Raw genomic sequence first — 23,737 nt, 5'->3', positions numbered from 1 at the left:
TGTTTCTGAATGCCTCTTACTAACCTGAGAAACCAGTTATTCAGAAGTATAAGCTAGAAACTTAAATATATGATATCAGTACCATCAAATTAGTTTTTTTCTGGGAAAAAAAAATCCATGCCATTCAGATCAAAGTTGGTTTTAAATGTAAAATCTTGAGAAATAAAGAGTAATCACTAGCATGCTTTCCAAATATTACCTCAACTAGTCACAAAATACACTGTGATTTATGAAAATATATGACCGCTAAGTATTACTGGAAACTAAAATCTTTTCACATTCTATTTTCTACTTTTTAATTTATTACACAGCATGTTCATAAGTTACAGAAACATTTTTGCAAAGTTAGAGCTCAGAATTTAGGAAAAGCTCTTGTCAGATTACCATGGAATACCATAATGCACTGGTGAACACAGAAGAGTCTATTGCCATATATGTATTTTATATTATGATTTTATAGCAATGATGAGTGCAAATATTATTCATGGGGGTTTTACATCATATCATCATCTCTTTTAAGGACACTATTAGTGGGAAATGAATTCAGTCCTTTTCTGAGACTATATGAACAACCAAGATTTAAAAATCATTTCTCTTAACCATTTTAAAATAAAATGGTCTAAATGAAAATAATTAGATAACATATTTTTAATTTTTAAGAAATATAATATTGAGAATTGAAAATTTTATTACTGGATGTTTCTAAACTGAAAAGTAAATAGGTTTAGTAATGTCTAAAGCTATCACACCTTCCACATATTAGAGATGACTTGACATATATCTAGTTCATAAAGTAATCAATATATAGAGGCTACCTGTCATTCAAGCTGTAAACATCCAGACAGTCACTATTTTTGACCCTTAAATAAATGTAGAAACAAAAGTACACATCACTGCTATATGGCCATCCACATATTTAATGCCAATCATAGCCTAAGTAAGCATGCAGAGAAAAACCTTCGGATAGAGCATGAATTAAAAATGAAACACTCTCATCTACTTCTGAATTTTCCTCTTATTAGCATGGACGTCATGGGCAATACCTAGTTTTTAGGGTTATTATAACTATAAAATGACATAATGTGAAAACACTAAAGAAATGTTAGAAATGCAGACAATATGAGGCATTACTATTTATATTCTGTGATTAAAATATGTCAAATGAACAAAGTAACTACATTTATGCACTTTAGAACTGAAACCTGTTTGGCAGAATTTATGCAAAAATAAAAAGCATTCATTCATCCACATTTCTATCATCTTCCCCATCTTCCAGTTAAGAGAAAAATAATTCATATTTTAGGGTGATCTAGAGATTTGTTGTAATCACATTTTTGCACTCTTTCTGATTATTGATTAGTGTTCATATTTGCAAACAACAGAATCCAACTGGGCTAATTAAGCAGAAACCTGTCTATGAAAATATATCAAGTAGCTTTCAGAATCTCTGAAAGGGCTAGAGAATTGAACTTGTATACTAACAGCCATAACCACTGGCTAGCCTTGTGTCCAAGCACAATTCAGAACACCACTGTTCTACCCCTGCTGCTCCGGACATGTAACATTTGGGACTGGGTAACAGAAATTTACCAAAGCTTTCCTACAAAAATAGAATGTCATGGCCATCATGCTTCCAAAAGGTCATGTTTCCACTTATGTGACATAATCATGTTACCTATCCTCAACGCACACTAAGCAAGTCAGTTCCCAGTATCTGTTACACTATGTAGGAGCACAAACTGATTCTTTCCTTTGGAATTCATTTATTTACTTCTATGTGCCAAATCGGTGTAGGCATCGGTGAAAATATTTGAACAGCACGAGATCCAGGCCCATGATAAGCTTCCAGCCTGATAAAAGACAATATGTGGCAACTAACGGCTAAACAATAACTTTACATGTGGGTAAAGCACAAAAGACAGAAAATACCAGAAAATTACAAACACATGTGTAATGGCCCTCCTGCTCAGCATCCACAGGCTACCTGATATAGTTTGGCTCTGTGTCCTCACACAAATCTCATCTGTAGCTCCCATAATTCCACATGTTGTGAGAGAGTGCAGGTAGGAGCTAATTGAATAATGGGGGCAGGTCTTTCCCATGCTGTTCTCATGATAGTAAGTCTCACTAGATCTGATGGTTTTAAAAATGTGAGCTTCTCTGCACAAGTTCTCTCTCTTTGCCTGCTGCCATCCATGTAAGATGTGACTTGCTTCTCCTTGCCATCCACCATGATTGTGGGGCCTCCCCAGTCACATGGAACTGTAAGTCCATTAAACCTCTTTGTTTTGTAAATTGCCCAGTCTCAGGTATGTCTTTATTGGCAGCATGAAAATGGACTAATACACTCTACATCTGCAGATGCAATCTATTGCTCTTCAGAAATATTTGGAATAAAAATTAAAAATACAACCATAAAAAATAATACACATAAATAATACAGTATATCAAATATTTACATGGCATTTAAATTGCATGAGGTATTATAAGTAATTTACAAATGATTTAAAAGATATAGAGGATATGCTTATGTTATATGCAAATACTATGTCATTTTATACAAAGGACCTGAGCATCCATGGATTTTGGTATCCACAGGGAATGTCCTGGAATCCATTGCTCATGGATATGGAAGGATGACAGAGAGTAGGGGAACATGTAAACACACATCTGGAACACTTAGTACCTCATTTGCTAAAATTATTAAATATATTTTTTAAAACACAGGCAGGCATCCTTTTAACATTAATAGTAACCTATTTTAATCACAGACATTTTATATTTTTGTGCCATATAGTAGATACTTAGAGTATCTGAAGAAATTTAATTAGAAATGTAATTAAACAAGGTATTTAATATTTCATGCTTTATTATATGACATTTTAAAAAGATACTCTTTTTTAAAGTACAAATTACCTGAATTCTTTCAACACAATTATTTTCTAAAGATGGAAAGTTATAATACTAAATGGGAAATACTTAGAGCAAGATCACCAATGAGAAAATGCAATAACAAAGAAAATAACCAATTAATTGTGCTACAAACTCATGTTTTCACATGTGATAATATATTGCTATGTAGAAAGACACAATTTTCTGACATAATGAACCTCCAATTTTATGAAGATACAAAAAGATACTTTGGTAATCAATATAATTTTAACAAACTATCAAATCTAGAGTATTTGTAATAAAGGGAATGTCCTGATTAAATGTTGAAGAGATTTGGAGATGAAGGAAGAAAAGGAGGGACAGAAAGCAGAAAGAGTAGCCTTCTGAATTCCAAAATCACTAGAAGTGGATTTTTAGTTACCTCTGATTTTTCTACTTTCCATCCAGATATATTTTAATGCATTCTCATCTAAATAGAAGAGTCTCCCAGGGCACCAACATGTTGTAACAAGTTGAATAAAACTCTTTCAGTTCATTCTTTGCTCCAATACCCAATGCACTTAGATGAAATATCTTTTACATCTCCCAGAAAAAAAATTGATATTCAGTGATTTGTAAAGTGAGACTCGAACTTTTTTTAAGCATATTGTTTCCCCTTGTGTTTTATCCTGACACATAGTCTGAAGTTTTTGTCTTTTCTGATAAGAGCAGAATTATAGACTCATTTGAAATTTTCTTTAACTTTCATTATTCTCCATTTTAAGCAAAACTACTCCTCCACTTTGTAGAGTTGAGTATAGATAGAGCACTTTACACACCAATTAAGAACAGTATATTTTTCAGAGACTGAATGTTTTTTGCTGCTGAAATCCCTAATACGTCAAAAAGCATAAGTAAACGTATCTATATGTTTCAGGAACTGAGAATCTTAAATTGGTTAGGAAAGTTTATCCCTATCAAAATATATTAACTATAAATTTAGTCCCTAACCAATCATGGCTCTTACATAAATAACACAATAGTATTATTAGAGGACAGAAAAATACTTTGTGGGAAATCCAGTATAAATGTCTTCATCCAAGATTGTATCTCAAGGAGACATGTCAGGAAACACTGAATTACATACTCTAATTATAATCTTCATGTGAAGTTTTAAATTTTGGGTAAGTAGATCGAATGCATTCAACTTTATAACATTTGCAAAATCTGAATTCAAGTTTTATTAAGGAATTTTAATAGACTAATAGTTTGCCTATTGTCTTCATCATTTAATTTCTAAAATATTCAAAAAGTTGCTTTGGCCATTTTTTTTGTTTGTTTCTTTTCTCTACAATGCCAGTCATGGTATGGTTTTTCTTACACAAGGATAAAAAAGTAGTATGGTGACTAAGCAACATAGTGTAATATTAGAAGCACTGACTCCAAAACAGTTTTTCTTTCTCCAGGACTAAATTCTCTCTTTTAGAGTAACACTTTTAAATTGCATAAGAAATATTATATTCTTAATTCTTGAAACCCAATACTAACTTTAGATAAGAAGATAATCTAAAAGGCCTTATCAATTCCCTTATGGTCACTATATTCCAGGCAGTACATTGTTGCTAGAAATTATATATATATATGAAATTATCCTAATTTCAAATTTAAAAGGATTTATTTGAATTAACAAAATTAGTACTTTACATGACACTAGTTACCTGATTCTAAGTGAATGGGAGTGAGGATGTAGAGAACACAAGTAGGAAAATACAAGTGGTCATTTTGGCAGACTATAATTTTTACTACTGAATCCAATCCCAGCAGATCATAATTACTCTCCGTTTCCAATTCTTCACTCTATTTTAAGCAGAAAGTTATGTAACACAGGGTATTACCTGACTATAAAGTTATTGGAGGAACAGAAAAAAAAACAGGTTCAAGGCAAATCCCTAATTTCTTTTTCTGATTTAGCTCATTACAAAATGTGAATTGAGTCACCTTTTTCTCTAGGGTCCCTCACCCTCAACACACACATAGTATGATTGATGATTTTATAAACTATGAACATTTAAGCCTTACTAATTCAAGTTTCCAAGTAGAGGACACAGGAATGTCTTGAAGAGTACAGAATAAAAGAACCTCTCTGGGAAAGAAATTGTTCTAAAACAATAATTCACTTAGAATTATTGAACATGCATGTATTTACTTGACAGCATTATATGGTGAACACTGAGAATGCAAAGACCAAAGGCACAATCCATGAACTCAAGGAATTCAGTGTCTCTTGAAGGAGATAGATAAGAAATTCAGTAATTCTACTGAAGTGTAATGAATGCTATAAAATATGCCATCACAAGGTATTAAAATGATACCGAAAAGACATCTTTATTACTATGAATGTCCTTACTTGCATATTTTCCTTGCCTTTCAGCAATCCAACTCATACTGAATTACCTGAACTTGACTATCTCTCGTACAGGCATAACTGTCATTTCATGATAACCATTTCCTACCAGTCACTAAATCTCACCTAGCCTGGCTCTCTTGCTTTGACCTACACCGATCTAATTGCACAAAACAATGACAGCCTTCATCTGCTCAACAAGTCTCTTTTCACTGCCTTGGAATAAGGCAGCGACCAGACCGTGAACTTAAGGATAGGAAGTCAGCTGAGGAAAAAGGGTCTACATGGGGTAGTCTAGAATAAGTGGGTATTACCAGGGGACATCAACTGTGCAGAAGAGGACTAGATGGCCTAAAGAGAGTATTGCCAGGAGCAGATATCTAGAAGGAGGGGAAAGTTTGTCAAGGTAGAGCCTTGCTTACTTTGAAATTTACCCCAATTATGTATTATTATATTGTTTATGGATATGTTAATATTGTTAAACTACAAGACTGCTTATACAACACCGTCAGCTTCCTGCAGTATATTTTGAGCAGCAAGAGCATTTCTCAGTAATGGCACTTGCTAAAATTCCCACTAAAATTACTATTTAATTGGAAATGTTATCTGAGAAATAACATATCATCAAATAATTACCCTGATTTGACTAGTCATTAAATCACCTCAAACGATCATAGAGGCTGAAGGAAACTGCCAGTACACAGAGATGATCCGCAACAGGGATTTGAGAGAGCAATGAGCAAAACGGATAATGGGAGAGTTGGAGCTTAAGCACTGGAAGCTTGAAAGCTCTGGGGCTATGCAAAACAGAGAGAAGGAGGGTATTTTCAGCCACAAAATAATTTGAGATTCTATTTCTGTATAACGCATTACTATCATTTCATAAATAGGTTTAGATAAGAGCCAGATCATAAAGCATTAGTAGAATGATTTTGAGTATAGTGAGCACTTTTTAAAAAAAGTCTCACTAATTAATTAACACATCTTCTTTCCACTGCTCTCTTCTTCCTTTGTCCTTTCCATTGATGGAAATGTATTCAAAGGAAACAAACATCTAATCACCAATATAATTTTGAAGATAAATATCAGAGTTCAAAATGCTTTCCCTTTAAGCTACTTTTCCAGCTTTAATTATAAATGTATATTGTTCTCTCATCATTCCTCCTACAAAGACCAGGGTTAGATTTCAAGTTCAGAATACTTGCAGAATTCTTTAACATATGAAAAACACTTGTATAAGAATTTGTTTACTGCTTCAAATTTAATTTTAGCTTCTATGGTAATATCAGCGATTAGCTTTGTGAAGTGCTACTAAGTGCAGCAAGCTTGTTATAAATATTTCCTAAAGGATAGAAACACGAATACTAAAATTAATTATTCAAGCCAAGAGTTACAAAAAGAGGGTCTTTTCTTGCTGATCACCAGTGGGTAAAATCATATTCACTTCAATTTAAATATTTTTAAAAGTTTCTTGATATTAGCTTTGGAATTGTTCTAAATGTTAAAAGAATAAAAATAAGAAAATAAATAATTTGACGCAAATATTCCTTTAATTTTTCTGTAGGAAGCTGAACTAAAAATCAAGATATAAAATCATTTACAATATTTTTCTGACAAAGATAAACCTTTAGGACAGGAATTCTCTGACAAAAAAAAAGGCAGGAATCTCAATTTGCAAAAAGCCACTGAGGTGTGAAATGTGTCTTTCTCCCAGAAGCCTCTATTTCACTGGTGCAGAGCTCACTCAGTATTATAGATCCTACATCACCTCACGTAAAACAATAAAATGTATGCGTGTTCTCTACTTAAAAATTATCCAGCCATGACTACATTAATTGTGAAGCTTCAGTGACTTTATTTTCACTTTGAGTATTTTCTTAAATTATCAGCTCAGGTGTTTTCATTTGGTGGTTTCTTATTAGTCATATACTTAGCCATAAATCAATGGGAAATGCTACTTTAGGAGGGAAAATGGCATGAATATCTCACCTATATACTCAGCAGCCATTTGACAGATGTGGTAATTTCATCAGTATTTACTGTATATTCTTCTGCAACAGACAAAATAAATTTGTTTTCTACATTCAGTGTAATTTAGTTTTATAAGAATGTAGTCTTATGAAATATCAAAGAATACTTTATGGCTAAAGGTACAAGGAAAGTAAACTTTTCCTCATTCAGGTGTATTAACTGTCATGCAACAAAGTAAAGAACAGACAAGAGTTTATAATCAAGAAAAGAGTGAAAGAGAGAAGTATTCAGGTTCATGAATTGTCCCAAATTGTTGATGAATAAGGAAAAAAAAACCCTCACCTATTATGCCTTTCCATTATATAATAAAATATGATGTAGTACAATGAAAATAATCTTGCTAACCAGAAAGCCTAGGTTTGGAGAGTGGCTCTACCATTTGCTACTTAGAAGGCCTTGGGAAAGTTATATCACTTCAGTGGGATTAAGTTTCATTATTTGCAAAATATTAAAGTATCTATATTTTAAAGAAATTTGTTTTAAGTTTTAAAGATACTATAAAGCTTAAATGATTATCTGTTCCCAAAACCTGACACAAATTGGCTCTCTATAAAACATGTAAATATGAATATTACACCTTTAACCTTTCATGATTTTATTTCACTTCTTCCTTTTGATTTAAATAACTCACATCAATGCCTATGCACTTAGGGTTAATAGTTAAATACTGGAAACAAATTGGATCCTAATTATGTACATGTCGTCTCTGATTATTTTTTCCTAAGAGGTCTCTAGTGAAATACAGTCACTTATTTCTGTATCTGTCAATTAGATCTTATCTTATCTGTCAATTAGATCTTAAAAGTATAGTGTTTATTATTTATGTACACACTTTTGTAAACTTTGGCAATTATTTAGACTCACAAAACGAGATTTCACAATGGAAGGCATAAATCTTCATTTAAGCAAAACAATAGTAACTTAATAAATACTCTAATAGCTGCCTCCATTAATGGATATTAGCCAAGATATTGAGCTATAATAGATAATATATCTGAGGATGAAAAAGAGGAGATAAGGAGGAAATAAAGCAAAGTCGGGAATTATGCATAAGATTCTGCTAGGAGATCATTTACAGGATGAAGATATTTAATAGATAATATGTACTGAATAGTACTCTTTAATTATTGTAATGATCTTCATATGATGTCAAGAGAACAATGGATTTAGAACTAGAATATTATTTTGAGTTCAATACGTTCTACTATCAGCATGTAAACTTATCAATTATTTTATTATTTTACAACTTGACTTTTATAATATATAAAATGGAAATAATTGTCCTTTGAGCCTCATAGAGTTGTTACATAATTTGAGATAATGTATATGAAACATTTATAAAATTGGTTTACAAATAGTAAGCAGTATATAAATATAAGTAATTGTATTAGTGGTATTGCTAAAGTAATGCTAAAAATTTTTCACGGGAAAAGCCTTTTGTCACTTGCTAGTGGACTGACAAGCAGAAGCAGTATCTAATGAAAGAAGAATAAATACAGTCTGAAAGACCCTTTCACTAATATTACTCTGGTCAAGTCTTGTCCTTTCATTTGCTCCTGTGTAAGTTAGAGATTATTGTCATTATTCAATAAGATTGTAAATTGTAATTAAAATACCACTCATTAGTGGTCTAGCAGAGTAAAAAGCATATATAACATTCTCTTTCTATCCTCCCATTTTTACTATTCAATTCTAAAACCAGCACCAATCTCAAGCAAAATTATGAAATGCTTTGCCTTCAGTGACCCAAATCTTTCTCCATCCCAGATGCACAACCTATCCTGAGACCTCTAGATCTTGACCTTTTGGTAATCACTCAGCCTCTGCATTCAAGAGTCTGTTTAGTCATCACTCAACGTTTATGGAACACCTATTATGATCCAAACACAGAAATGCTTAAAATATCTCCTGCCCTTGATGTGTTCCCCCCAAAAATCATAGAAGTACCTAAGTGTTTCAGGTAAAGAGGAGAGTCAAGTCAAAGCTAGAAGTTCTCTAGGGAATGACATTAGAGTATAACACCACTCATGCAAAATCAAACCTTTTCTAATCTACTTCTCTAGTCATACCAACCAAATAACTCCCCAGCTTATTTTGTTTTATACTTTTCATGTTTTAAGTATGTATTTGGTCATATTTTAACCAAATATATTCCTGCTATTAGAAAAATCTGTTCTGATCCCACTAAGCAAATAAATAATACTGGTAGAGAAATTTAAAATCATATTTAAATATTTGTTTGTGATAATCAATGTAGTTCTTCTTAGTCATCAGAAAGAGGGGGAAATGTCTAGCAGGTAAAAATACTAATATTGATAATGTGCTTTGGGGACAGATTTTGATAATTTAAATTTTGTAATAGTGTGATGAACTTACTGAAGTTAGAAAAATACTCATTTCACTTTTTTATAATTGGGAAACAGATAAAAATAATTTTTGATGTAAGTATTTTAAACAAATTTTAGTCATCGTCAACATTTCAATAGCTCTGGTTTTAAATTTTGCTACCTATTATTTAAATAGGCCAAATTTCAGAAAACGTTTCCAGTTAAGTGAGAGAAACATAGAAAAGTAAACATTTGAGTGTGATTTTCCCTAGGACTTATTACACTAGAAAGGCTGCACATTAATGAGTAAAATGTGAGGAATTAGGGGTGGATCTCAAGTGACAGAATGATTTAAGAGAATACTAAGCTGCTTTAAAGCTTCATATACTGAATAATGGCAAAACACGGGAGCTGGGAATTTCAAGGGAACTAATCTAGGGTCATGTGAAGAAAATATCAGCATAATAGGACACATAAAGAGCTGATTTCTCATCTTCAATTAAAAAAATGATTACCATCGAATTCAAACTCTGGTATAGACTTATTAAAGGCCTATTATGTTAATTCCTTGTATTAATGTATATTATATTTTTATTTAGCTGATATAAAAAAATGAAGCCTCAAGAGAATATTAGCAGATTTTGGACCAAGATTACTAAGGAAAGACTTAAATGCAATATTTTATAATATAAACTTTTTAAAAATATTATCTTTATTTGTGTTTCTATAGCTACTGAGAGAAAAATATATATGAACCCATGTAGCTTAGCATATAAATATAAATACAAAAGTTAAAAACAGGATTTATTATTCAATACTATTACTTCAAAAATATTTAGTTTAATTCCAAAAGAATTTTGAAAGAATAATAATATATTTCCCACATAAAACCTTTCACATAATGTACTCATTCCTTTCCTGATTTTATTACTGACAGAGCATGTAAAATGAAAATATACATTATTCTCTCATTTCATTCTTTATTCAAACAAATTATAGTATATGATTTTGTTTCAAATATGGTTTCATATAACTGAAACTATAAACATAGCAAGGAAAGACAGAGTATAACAATATAACAGTGTTAAGATATATAGCTCAATACAGAATCAGTTTTTAAAAATTACTCTTTTGGTATCTGTAACTGCAGGAATTCTTTTGTTTGCTTGCTTGCTTCTTTCATTTTTCTTCGTTCTTTGTTTGCTTTCTCTTCTCTCCAATAAGTTCTTCCAAGATAAAAATATTGGTAGTAGGCATCCTTTTTTAGTTACAATTGTTTACGGAATTCAGGAATGATTATGTCTTTATTTTTCTAAATGAAATTCACCTCAGCAGCAAAAAACTATGTGTTTTTAGATATAAAAGTAAAAAGCCCATCTAGAATTAAAAAAGAAAATCTAAGTCTCAATGGATTATGTATTTTTTTAAATTTTGAAGCCCATTCTTCAATTTAAGGATTCTCTCCTTCCTCTCCAAGTTGAGAGATGAGGTTTACAGACCATCACTCATGCAGGTAAGTGGCAGTGACTATGGGGCTCATGTCATTTTTAGTTGTTTTGAGGCGGCCAGTCATAACACTTACACTCTATTCTCTTGATATACGGTGTTGACACTAATGGATGGCAATCAGTTGTGTAATCACACCTTTAGACTTCTCACAATTCCTTCAAAAAAGCCATCACTCTGATGTTCTAACTGTGCTCATGCATACATGCTCATATCTGATCTGTCTACCATTTTACTTCTACCAACTTACTTCTCCCTCATTACTGGGCACACAGAAATGTTTATGTCTAATCTACGCCCTTCTCAGGGTCCAAGGAAACTTCTAGGAGAATTATGTTTCCAATCTACTTGTTCTTTCCCTTATGTCAGGGTTGCTGAACACATAACAAGGCTTCTGTTTTCAAACTCTAGCCAGAAAACAAAATCCCAGGGTATTATATTCTTTCAGTCCCCGCAACTTAAATGACTTCTTTTTTTCTTTCTATTAGTGAAACATCAGGGATTTGGTCTAGGTCCTGCTGCTTGCTGCACACAAAGCCAATCACTGAAACAAGTATTGCCAGGGAAGAAGGTTTTAATCAGGTGCTGCAGCCCAGGAGATGGAAGTTCAGTCTCAAATTCATCTCCCTGACTGATGAAAATTACGGCATTGTATAACAGAAATGTAACTACATGTAGAAAAACAAGAATTAGGAAATGGTAAGAAAGAGAATTTGGTCAACACAAAGCAGGTGGTCAGATAGGTAATCATGATGGGTGAAGGGTCTAGCATCTTATTGTCCAGATGCAGTGACCTAGTAAACTTCAATTCTGTGATACTATCTAGAAGGCCTGAAGGTTGGTTTCCTGAGAAAGAAACTTGAATAAGACAAAGGAACATTCTCAAGTTTCAAGACTGGGAGAATCCATTTCTATGAGTATTCAACAGAAGCTATAAACATCAGTTTTGTGGGACAATTAGGTCAGTTTCAACTCTCCCCCCACCACCCCCAACCTTTCCATTTTTCAACTACTCAATCACGAGGAATCCAACTGGCAATCTTTAGCTGCTTCATGCTGAGGAGGGGTGTTGTGGGCAGCTCCATGCCATGGCTGACCACGTGACCACCCAGGAAACAAAGGTTAATCTATTACTATAGTTTTCTTTTGAAACACCATCTTTCTCTCTACAGTACCCTACTGCCACCAAAGACAAGTCACAACAAGACCAGCCCACCTGCCAAATAAGCTTTAGTCCCATATAGTTGGCCTGATTACCTACACAAACTGCAACAAGAATCGTTGTCCATATAGGTTCTCCTAAATTGGCTTTGCTGGAACCTCTCACAAGGCCATTTCAGTTAAAGCCTTAGGAAGAAAACCAATTCCCCCAACTGCATCCCATTATAAAAGAAAACAGGTTCTTATTCAACATATGTGAACAAACACATTGCCATGAATTAATAATATTCAAAAATAGTTTACAATTTCTATATATTAGGCAGAGGGAAAGAGAAATAGGCCTCATATTATGTTTACAAGAGTATACTCAATCATTAAAGTCTATAAATAGCTCAAAAGAAAAATATGATCCAGCCTCTGAAAAACAAAGCAAAAAGAATCAGCAATATTTCAAACAAGAAAAAGCCATAAAAAATGTTTCAGTTCTTCATTATTTCAGTCCATGCAATCAACGTCTGCTCTGCTTCATATTTTATTAGGAATGTTTATAAACACATCAGCCTTTCAATTAGAGTCCTGAAAGTTTTCTTCTAATCTCATGGCACAACCTTTAAAGTTATCAGAAACCTGCATTCTAAAGACCTTTTCATGAACTCCCCTGAAGAAGCAAGCCCTGGACTGTAGCTGATTATAAGTCACTTTCTGAGAAGAATCAACACAAAAGAACAATTGTGGATGATAAAAGTCCTAGGACAGTTATAAATAAAGATGCAGTTGTGTATCAGTCCATTCTCACACTGCTATAAAGATACTACCTGAGAGTAGGTAATTTATAAAGGAAAGAGATTTAATTGACTCACAGTTCTACATGGCTGGGGAGGCCTTAAGAAACTTACAATCATGGCAGAAGGGGAAGAGGCACATTTTACATGGCAGCAGGTGACAGAGCACAAGTGTGTGTCAGCACAGGAAAAGCTACCATAAAACCATCAGATCTCATGAGAATTCACTTACTACCACGAGAACAGCATGAGGGAAACCACCCCCACAATCCAACCACTTCCCACCAGGTCTCTCCCTAAACACCTGGGATTACAATTCAAGATGAGATTTGAGTGAGGACACAAAGCCTAAACATATGAAGTTGACAAGAAAATTTGGTTGTTTCTGTGATACACAACAATTTGACATAATTATCATAACCATTACTGATAACGTATATTAAGACATATCAGAATTTCAAAAATGTCATAAAATCCTGGAACACATATAGAAACATAACCCAAAGAATGTTAAAGACCACCTCACATTTTACAATACTTCCTTTGTAGTTCTAACATGCCAGATAAGCAGAATATATCTCTCTTCGACTTTGGGGCATGGCAATACCCATAAAAGTTAGTTTGAGGTCAAAAAGACTGAATTTAGAAGTCGAAATTTTGCTGTTGGAAACTCTGGCAAAAATCAAAGTTTTACGACACTTCATATCACCAAATTGGATCCCGGGTTACTATAAAATAGTCATTCATTTAGCCAAAATGATAAAACAGAAACGTTTATGCTTTTATAGAGAGGAAACTCAGTTTTGTTAATAAAGACAACATGAGGCCTACTGAATTTCTCTCTCCCCCTCCCTCTTCTTTCTCTTCTGTATTTTTACTCATAAAGAAAAATATTTTATCACTTACATTAAAATTTTGTTCAAAAGAAAAAAACAAATTTTCCTTTGTATGTGTATTATTAATGTGAAAGCTAATTTTAGTAAAAGCTATAAACGAATCTAATTTTAATCAGTTTGACCATAAGGTACGATTTTCATAAACCTTTATTACCTTTTACAACGTTCTTTTAAAGAACAAATAAATGCTCTAAGAAAACCCTGTTATTTTAACACACAGGCCTAGATGCTGGCCTTTCATCAGTGTGCTTTTGATATTAATTTTTAATTTATAGAAAAACCTCTGAACTAATATTATCCCTTAAAATTGGCCCTTACAATTTCATGAACCCACCTCTTCTGCTATAGTCCCTGGGCCTAGAGGGATTGAATAGTTTTAATCTCTAGCACTATGTCTTCATAAAGAAGTTTATTTTAATCATCACCTTTTCCAGACTCTGAAGATAAGGCTTCAATGTGTCAATTCTCAAGATTTAGCAGGAGTTGGTGCCTTTTTCAGATGCTGGAGTGAAAGCTCTGTAACTTAACAACAAAACGATTTGTTAATAGGATATTTATACTGCAGAATCCTATCATTCTCTCTAACATGCCACGAATGAAAAAGCTGATTTGGTGTCTAGTAGATACTGCCTGCAGCACTTCAAACCACTGTATTAAAGTAAAGTTACTCCTTGCATGTGTCTAATTGCTAGCATTCTAGTGATAGAACTGCAACCAAAAGCATCAAAAATGTGATAGGTCCTGTGCCAAACTTTTCAGAGAAAAACAACCAACTTTTTTCTCCATCATTAAAAAAAAATGTTAAATGCAAATATCAGTTTTGGAAACTCAGTATGAGGATAAACACTCGCCTTTCACTTAAATTATATACCACAAAACAGGGACAAAGTAAAACAAGCACACAATAATTTAAGCTATTAAAAAAGCATCATCACATATTTCTAAGATTGGTTCTTAGATACAATACTGAAAACTGATTAGATAACTTTTGCCACTAGAATCTTCAAACCAGTGCAATACTTGTGCATATTTTGTTTTCAAGCACGCACATGAAGGCCCATCAGTAATAAATGGCTTAGGATGAAAAATTAATGGCAGTGGCTGCTGCCATTGTGCCGGCTGCAGCAGGGAAGTGCATCTGGGATTGCACACTCCATGGAGCCAGTGGGAGTCCTGCCCCTTCTGAGTTGGGACAGGAGCTCCCTGAGCCGCTACAGTCACCCAAAATTCAACAGCAGACCCAGGCCTCCTGCTCTATGGAGCAAGCAGGAGTCCTGCCTCCCTCGGAGGGCTACAGTCTTCCAAACTGCAGCTATGGATCCTGAGCCTCCTTGTGCTCTTCGGGGAGCTGGGAACAGGTAGATCTGCCTTCCTGGGTGCAGCTGCAGCCCTGCTCCTCCGGCTGCAGACCTAGGCCTCCCACTCCAGGAAGCAGGCAAGAGCTGGGGACAAGCAGGAGCCCAGCCCCTTCCCGCTGGCAGGGTAAGAGCTCCCGGATGCAGCTATGGCCACCTTCCCAGGCACAGGACCCCAGCGTCTCTGCAGCCTGCATCCTCAGGGGCCTCAGGAAGGACTCTCTCAGTCCCTGAATATTCCGTGGTATCTGCTCTCACTGCCTGGCCTCCCTCCACTCCTGGTGCCTGCTCCAATCTCGAGCAGGGGTTGGGGCCAAGCCCTGGGGCCATGAATGGCAGCTCTGGAGGCAGATGGATTTTTGGGCAGAAGCAGGTCAATAAGGCCCCACCTTCATGCCAGGGAGGGCCTGAAGGCTGGGGTCTGGGCGGCCAGTCCCACAGATGGGAGGGGGACCCGTGGTGCCTCTTCTGGCCACCCGTGGCTCCCCGTGGACCAATCACAAGCACTTCTTCCCCTCTGAGGTCCATAAAAGTCCTGGGCTCAGTCAGAGCAGGGCAGGGGATGGCCAGAGGATGAAGATGGCAGAGGGGTGAGGACAGAGAAAGGATGGGATAGAAGACCAACTACAGAGACAGGTACCCTCTTTGCTGATAGCTGGAGATGATGACACGACCAGCTTACCATCTCCATTGAGAGCTGCAGAGACGACCTGATGACAGAGAGGGTCTAACTTCTCTGCTGAAAACTTCAGAGACCTGCAGAAACGTCTGAATGATTTGCCTGCAGAGAGGAGCCACCCTCTCCAGGGACTCTTCTCTGCTGAGAGCTGAACACTCCACAGGATGACTTGCCTACTGAGAGGAGCTACCCACTGCTCTTAGCTGTTGTAATACTAAATAAAACTCTTCTTCTTCACCCATCACTTGTCTGATACCTCATTCTTCCTGGACGCAGGACAAGAACTTGGGCAACGGTGCCATGGCCACACAGGTTTCCGGTCACAAAAAGTGACACCCTAGAGATCTTGAAACAAAATCACTAGAAAGTCTCACATTTTTTCTTACTACTTAATCCAAATGAATGTAACTTAATTTTAATAACAAACACAACTAAATTATTTGAGAGAAATTCCAATTAATATAATTTTCTTAAGGACAAAGCTAATCTTTCCTGAACATTAAAACTTCGTACCCATATCACAGTTTTTCCTCATTACCTAAAGGAAAAGGTCTGAAACCAACTTAAATTATTAATTGAGTTGAATTGCCTTGGAAATAAACACTATTTAAACTTTTTTATTCTCACCTACTTTTCCAAATGACAAAATATATATTGTACTATTTTTGCTTAGAGCTTACGAAAATAAGTCTTTTATTTATTTATTTATTTATTTATTTATTTGTTTGTTTGTTTGTTTATTGTCAGGAACCTTAAAGCTCTTGTAGCTCTGTAGATCATCTGGGGTAAGCAAAACCAATCAAATTTTAAATGGCTAATGTGTTCTATAAGTTTTTGTAGGCTTAGCAGTGGTATCTTAGGAACTTTAGATAAATAGAGCAAATGATGAACTTTTAGAAATGCATATGAAACAGAATGACTCCTCACAGAACTAAATACAAGCCTTCCATGAGAAACTTAAAAACATCAATGGTTTTATACATGTATATACAAGTAAAACTCAGGAGAGAACAAATGGCAAATAAATGAAAATCAGAAGCAAAAACAACAAACAGGAAACAAAACCTCAAATATTCTCCTACTCTGTTTACCTTGGAGGCTACAGTGTTACCCAGAGCCTAAAGAAACATACGATAGATATTTCATTCCTAGCATACAAATTAATGTCTTTAAGTTCACCAATACCACTATACATTCTGGGGAATTAAGAATGTCACATGGTCACTGAGCCCTTTAGTGCTAGTACAATCTATGCAGAATAGCAAATATAATGTGAAGTAGTGCAAGCATGTATGTGAAATTTGGCTCCATGTTAAATCTGGCCTCATGCTTAACTGTATTAAAATAGAATTGCAAAACTGCCAGTGTATTTCTTTACAATATTTCTTATTTTACCCTCATGAAAACTAAGGGCTTTAACTATGAGCAATGTTAATTAGGCAAATTTCTCTAATTTTCTATCAGGTTTTAAAAAATATTTTACTACCTAAGCCTTTTCAACTTTCTATTTTCTCTCTGTGGGCATGAAGATAGACATACAGAGAAAAGGGGGAAAATATTACATGTGACTTATACAAATCATCTATAACATGCTTGCACTTTCTCTTTGTCCTAAATTTCTTTAAAAAAAAATAGCCAGTCATTTTACCTTAGGACAACATTTTACCATAGTCCATAATTTGAATCAACCTTTAGATAACTTCTGAATTAGATTAAATTATTTTCTTTCTCGATGAGAACATATATTCTTTGGCACACTTTATATACAGAATTATATATTAACTAGAATTCTTATTTTTAAATTTCAATGAAAACCTAAGAAGCAAAAAATTCTTAACAATCAGATATTACCATTTTATAGATGAGCACATTCCACAATTTTGAGAAACATATTTCCCTATATCATAATCCTTTCTTAATTGGAAATGACCCAGACATACAATAAGCATCAAAAATAATTTTAAGATTTTAAGTTACACAAACTTTACCTACAACATCTATTCCCATTGAAATGTACTCATTTCTTTCATTAACAGTTTATCTAGTTTACTTCTGAAAATATAGATATTAGACACAGCTAGTCATTATGTAAAGTTATTTCCTTGTTAACTATTTTTATAGCCAGGAGTATGAGGTACTCACCTAAGTAAGAACCTTAAGTTAAATGCTAGGTATTTTTTGCTAATAACTCAGAAGAGTCAGCTGTTTTTGTTAAACTAACAACATTAAATTAGTCTCATTAATCAAAATAAAAAAATACAAATATCATTTTCTTTTGACTGGGTTTATAGTTTTATTACCTTCTATGCCAAATCCTGACACCTCAAATATCTAGCAGAGACAAATATAAAACCCAAATAAAAATGTATTCTAACATTTCTGAAGACATTTATATTTTTATCTTACCAATAATTTTAAAGACAGCTTGGTTATTAAAGATTGACTTAAGTCACATGAACTTGAAAAATATTTTATACTTATTTACTCAAATTTATGAGTGCTTTTTTATTCATAAGCCAATTTGGTAGACACAACATATAACATAATAAATGTACACACACATAAACACATATAAGCATGTACACACACACATACGATCCAATGGCTTTTTCTTTGAAAATCTAGCTTTGAGATACAGTTGCAGTTCATAGACTGATACAAACTCACCAGTCTATGAACATGTTCACATGGCTAACCTTTGCCCCAATAAGTAATCCAGTGAAGGCTGTGAACCAAAATTTTGGGTAAAGCAGTTACCATGGCATTTTGATTTTTAAAGGCCAAACCACTCCACACTCCAATGAACACTGGAGCCAAACAGTACCACAGGAGCACATCATGTAGTAACCAGGCCTGACCCTGTTCAGAACAGCAGCATAAAAGCCGGGATACATGAAACTCCACCCTGCTTTCCTATTCAGCAGCAAAATGAGGCCCATGAAGCGGCCAAAATTCCCCAGATTCCAAGGACTATTGGGGTCAACAATACTACAAACGAATATCAGCATATTGAATCCAGATTTCCCATGACTTTATCAACAAACACACAAATAATCACTAAAACACAGTCCAACTGCTGCAGCAACAAACAAGACCAAGAGTGTGCAAACTGAAACATTGGGGTGCTTCCTCTCTCCTTCGGTTGCACTCAATTAACCTGAAAATTCCTTTGGAATTTCCCAAATTGAGAGGAACCAATCCCTCTGTCTGGCAACCACAAAAGACAATCACTTGCTCAGACATACACACAACAATTACAAACCAGCCCCCAAGAGTGTCCAAACTGAAACAGTCAGGGTGCTTCCCTCTCTCAGTCTGTTGGGCTTGTGTAATCTATAAATGGAAATTTCTTCAAAAATTTCCCAAATTGAGAGGAACAGATCCTGCTCTCTGGGCCCACACAGGACACTCGCTTATCTGGAGGCAGATGTCTAATTTCAAAGGCTATTCTTCCTAGGAAATCAGGAATGTGTTTGAGGCCTGCAGCAGTGAAACCAGAGAGAGATGGAAACGCACTTCCTACCAAAAAAGGTTCAGGCAGCTGCTTAGGGGGACTTCTAAAACTCTCCTTGACATGACAGTAGAGCCACAACGAATGCATTCCTGGTCAGGGGACCAAAATCTGTTACCTACACACCAGGGATTTGTTATAGGTCCTGCTGCTCACCAAGGCACCAGACATTTGTTATGGATCCTGCTACTCGCTACACAGAAAGTCAATAGCTGATACAATGAGTATCATAAGGGAAGAACGTTTGAACCAGGTTGTTGCAGCCAAGGAGATGGGAGATCATTCTGAAATCCATCTCCCTGACTAAAATTAGGGGTTTACATAGCAGAAATGTAACTATACGCAGGCAAACAGGAATTAGGGAGGGGTAAAGAAGAAAAGTTGGTTCAACAGAAAAACAAGTGGTTAGTTAAGCAATCGTGATCCGTGAGAGGTCTGATGTGTAACTGTCCAGATCCAGTTATATAGTAAATTTCACTCACTTAATACTATCTGGGAGGATGGATTATTGGTTTCTTGAGAAAGAAACTCAGTATAATTTTCTCAAGTTTCAAGACTGGGAGGAAGAATTTCTATGTTTATTCAAAAGAAACTATAAACACCAGTTATATGGGACAAACAGGTCAGTTTCATTTCCTTTTCCTCACTTTCTTGCCAGCCCACTCCCGGCAATTACTAGAGGCAAGGAAAGCAGTTAAGAGACCTCTTACATACTTGCTTCTTCCAAGCTTCTCTTCTTTCAGCCTGACTCAGTTATCCCTTATCTTGTGTTGGGGGAGAAGGCACAGCTTTCATATAGTCCTCAATCTTTTTTATTTCACACTTGATTTTTTTCATACTTTCTTCATAACTTTATTGAACTGCAATTGAAGTGGACAATGTGACGAATTCTGACAGAGATTTGCACGCATGAAACAACCAAGTGGTGGTGTCTTTCTAAATAATCCAATAATCATCTAGTCTTTTTGTGTCATTGGTCAATGTGGGAGTCATTTATTGAAGGAAAATAGAATCCATCACCAAATGTCCCACATCTTTCAAACTATTAACTTTGTTTTGTCTGTTTTGGTTTTGGTTTTGGTTTTGGTTTCGGGTTGAAGACGGAGTCTCACTCTGTTGTCCAAGATAGAGTGCAGTGGCACAATCTCAGCTCACTACAACCTCCACCTCCCAGATTCAAGTGTTTCTCATGCCTCAGTCTCCCCAGTAGCTGGGATTACAGGTATGTACCTACACCTCTGGCTAATTTTTGTATTTTTGTCTTTTTAGTAGAGATGGGGGTTTCACTATGTTGGCTAGGCTGGTCTCGAACACCTGACCTCAGATGATCTACCCACCTCGGCCTCCCAAAGTGCTGGGATTACAGGCATAAGCCACCGCAACTGACCCAAACTATTAACTTTCAATTAGCCATTCTATCTAGACTGTGTTAAAAAATTTTCAGAAAATCAAGTAATAAACGCTTAAATCACTCTTGTCTTAACCTTTGGGCAAATAATAATTAAAAATATTATTTGGGCAAATAATATATTATCTAAAGGAAACTGGGCAACCAAATTCACATCATGCTCTTGGTGTAATCACAACATATTTGTCTGTTCATTTTCATATCAAAGGGATATGTTTAAGGGAACAAATTTACTCAATATTTTATGGTCAAAAGATAATTATAGACAAATGGTTCAACAGGTTTCTTCTGTACATAATTATTTCACAACTAACTCCAATAAGATTAAGTACAAGTTCTTCATGTTCAGGATTAGAATCCTTACTTTTTGTTTTCATTCTACTGAATTCATCATGCTTTCAGGAAATGAATTCTTTTTATCCAAAATAGGGCTAGTGCTTATAATTATGAACTATGAGTACATTTGGTTGAAGAGACTAGTTGACCACAAAGGACACTTCAGAAATGTATCATGATTTTTTATTTTAATGTCTAAGATTACAGTTATTATTTTTAAAGTTTTTATTATTTTATTATTTTATTATATTAACAAATTTTTTAATTTTATTATTCAACCTCAAAAATCTTTCTTTGTACAATAGAAAAAAATATGTGTGAAGTCTAATCAGAATTAGCCAAAAAGTAATGTTAATTGTTTAATTCTTGGATTCATCTTTATTCTGCTGAAGCTGCTGTTTTGGAAATCATAAGTCAATAGCGCTGAATGTAACTAATTACCAGTTATTTCTGGTCACTAAATCCTTTAAAGTATCAGGAAAAGAGGAGTGGTCTCCACATAAAAATTGACACTAGTTCTTGCAATTTCTTTTAAAAAACTGAAATGCCTGTTTTTTTGCTAAATGAACAGTTTTCATATTCTTATACTTTCTCATAAAATTGTTCTTTCTGCTATTATTTTAGAAATCGTAATTACTTAAACTATTGTTTAGTATGCTTTAATAACTTCTTAGACAATTTAATTCTCCAGACAGCTACTGCTTGACTTTTATTTTTTAAATGTGTACAATTTTGATGCTAAATATTATTATCAATATTGAAGATGATTAGATAGATAGATCAGATGCAACTCACAAAGTTATTTTTAGTGAATTTTTAAAAGAATGGTGATGTCCTTTGACCCCACAGGAAAAAAAAAAAAAATCAGAGAGTACCATAAACACCTCTATGCAAATAAACTGGAAAATCTAGAAGAAATGGATAAATTCCTGGATACATACACCCTCCCAAAACTAAACCAGGAATAAGTTGAATCCCTGAATAGACCAATAACAAATTCTGAAATTTAGCTGGTAATAGCCTACTAACCAAAAAAAACCCCAGGAACAGATGGACTTACAGCTGAATTCTACCAGAGGTACAAAGAGGAGCTGGTACCATGTCTTCTGAAACTGTTCCAAATAATTGAAAAGGAGGAACTTCTCTGTAACTCATTTTAAGAGGCCAGCATCATTCTAATACCCAAACCTAGCAGAAATTCAACAAAAAATGGAAACTTCAGGCCAGTATCCCTGATGAACATCAATGCAAAAACCCTCAATAAAATACTAGCAAACCGAATCCAGCAACACATCAAAAAGCTTATCCACCATGATCAAGTCAGCTTGGTCACCAGAATGCAAGCCCGGTTCAACATATGCAGATCAATAAATGTAACTCATCACATAAACAGAACTAAAGCCAAAATAAAGAGATTATTTCTTTTTGTTTCCAATATTATATATATATATAATCACACACACACATACACACACACACACACACATATATATATATACACACACACAAATATATACACACACAGATATATATTTAATACTTTATGTTCTAGGGTACATGTGCACAACGTGCAGGTTTCTTACATATGTATACATGTGCCATGTTGGTGTGCTGCACCCATTAACTCGTCATTTACATTAGGTATATCTCCTAATGCTATCCCTCCCCCTTCTCCCTATCCCACAACAGGCCCTAGTGTATGACGTTCCCCTTCCTGTGTCCAAGTGATCTCATTGTTCAATTCCCACATATGAGTGAGAACATGCGGTGTTTGGTTTTCTGTTCTTGTGATCATTTGCTGAGAATGATGGTTTCCAGCTGCATCCATGTCCCTACAAAGGACACGAACTCATCTTTTTTATGGCTGCAGAGTATTCTATGGTGTATATGTGCCACATTTTCTTAATCCAGTCTGTCATTGATGGACATTTGGGTTGGTTCCAAGTCTTTGCTATTGTGAAGAGTGCTGCAATAAACATACGTGTGCATGTGTCTTTACAGCAGCATGATTTATAATCTTTTGGGTATATACCCAGTAATAGGATGGCTGGGTCAAATGGTATTTCTAGTTCTAGATCCTTGAGGAATCGCCACACTGTTTTCCACAATAGTTGAACTAGTTTACAGTCCGACCAACAGTGTCAAAGTGTTCCTTTCTCTGATGACCAGTGATGATGAGCATTTTTTCATGTGTCTGTTGGCTGCATAAATGTCTTGTTTTGAGAAGTGTCTGTTCATATCCCTTGCCCACTTCTTGATGGGGTTGTTTGCTTTTTTCTTGTAAATTTGTTTGAGTTCTTTGTAGGTTCTGGATATTAGCCCTTTGTCAGATGAGTAGATTGCAAAAATTTTCTCCCATTCTGTAGGTTGCCTGTTCACTCTGATGGTAGTTTCTTTTGCTGTGCAGAAGCTCTTTAGTTTAATGAGATCCCATTTGTCAATTTTGGCTTTTGTTGCCATTGCTTTTGGT

This window comes from Macaca mulatta, chromosome 1 (assembly GCF_049350105.2).
Source record: "Macaca mulatta isolate MMU2019108-1 chromosome 1, T2T-MMU8v2.0, whole genome shotgun sequence".
NCBI lineage: Eukaryota > Metazoa > Chordata > Mammalia > Primates > Cercopithecidae > Macaca > Macaca mulatta.
Note: the sequence above shows the minus strand (reverse complement) of the source record.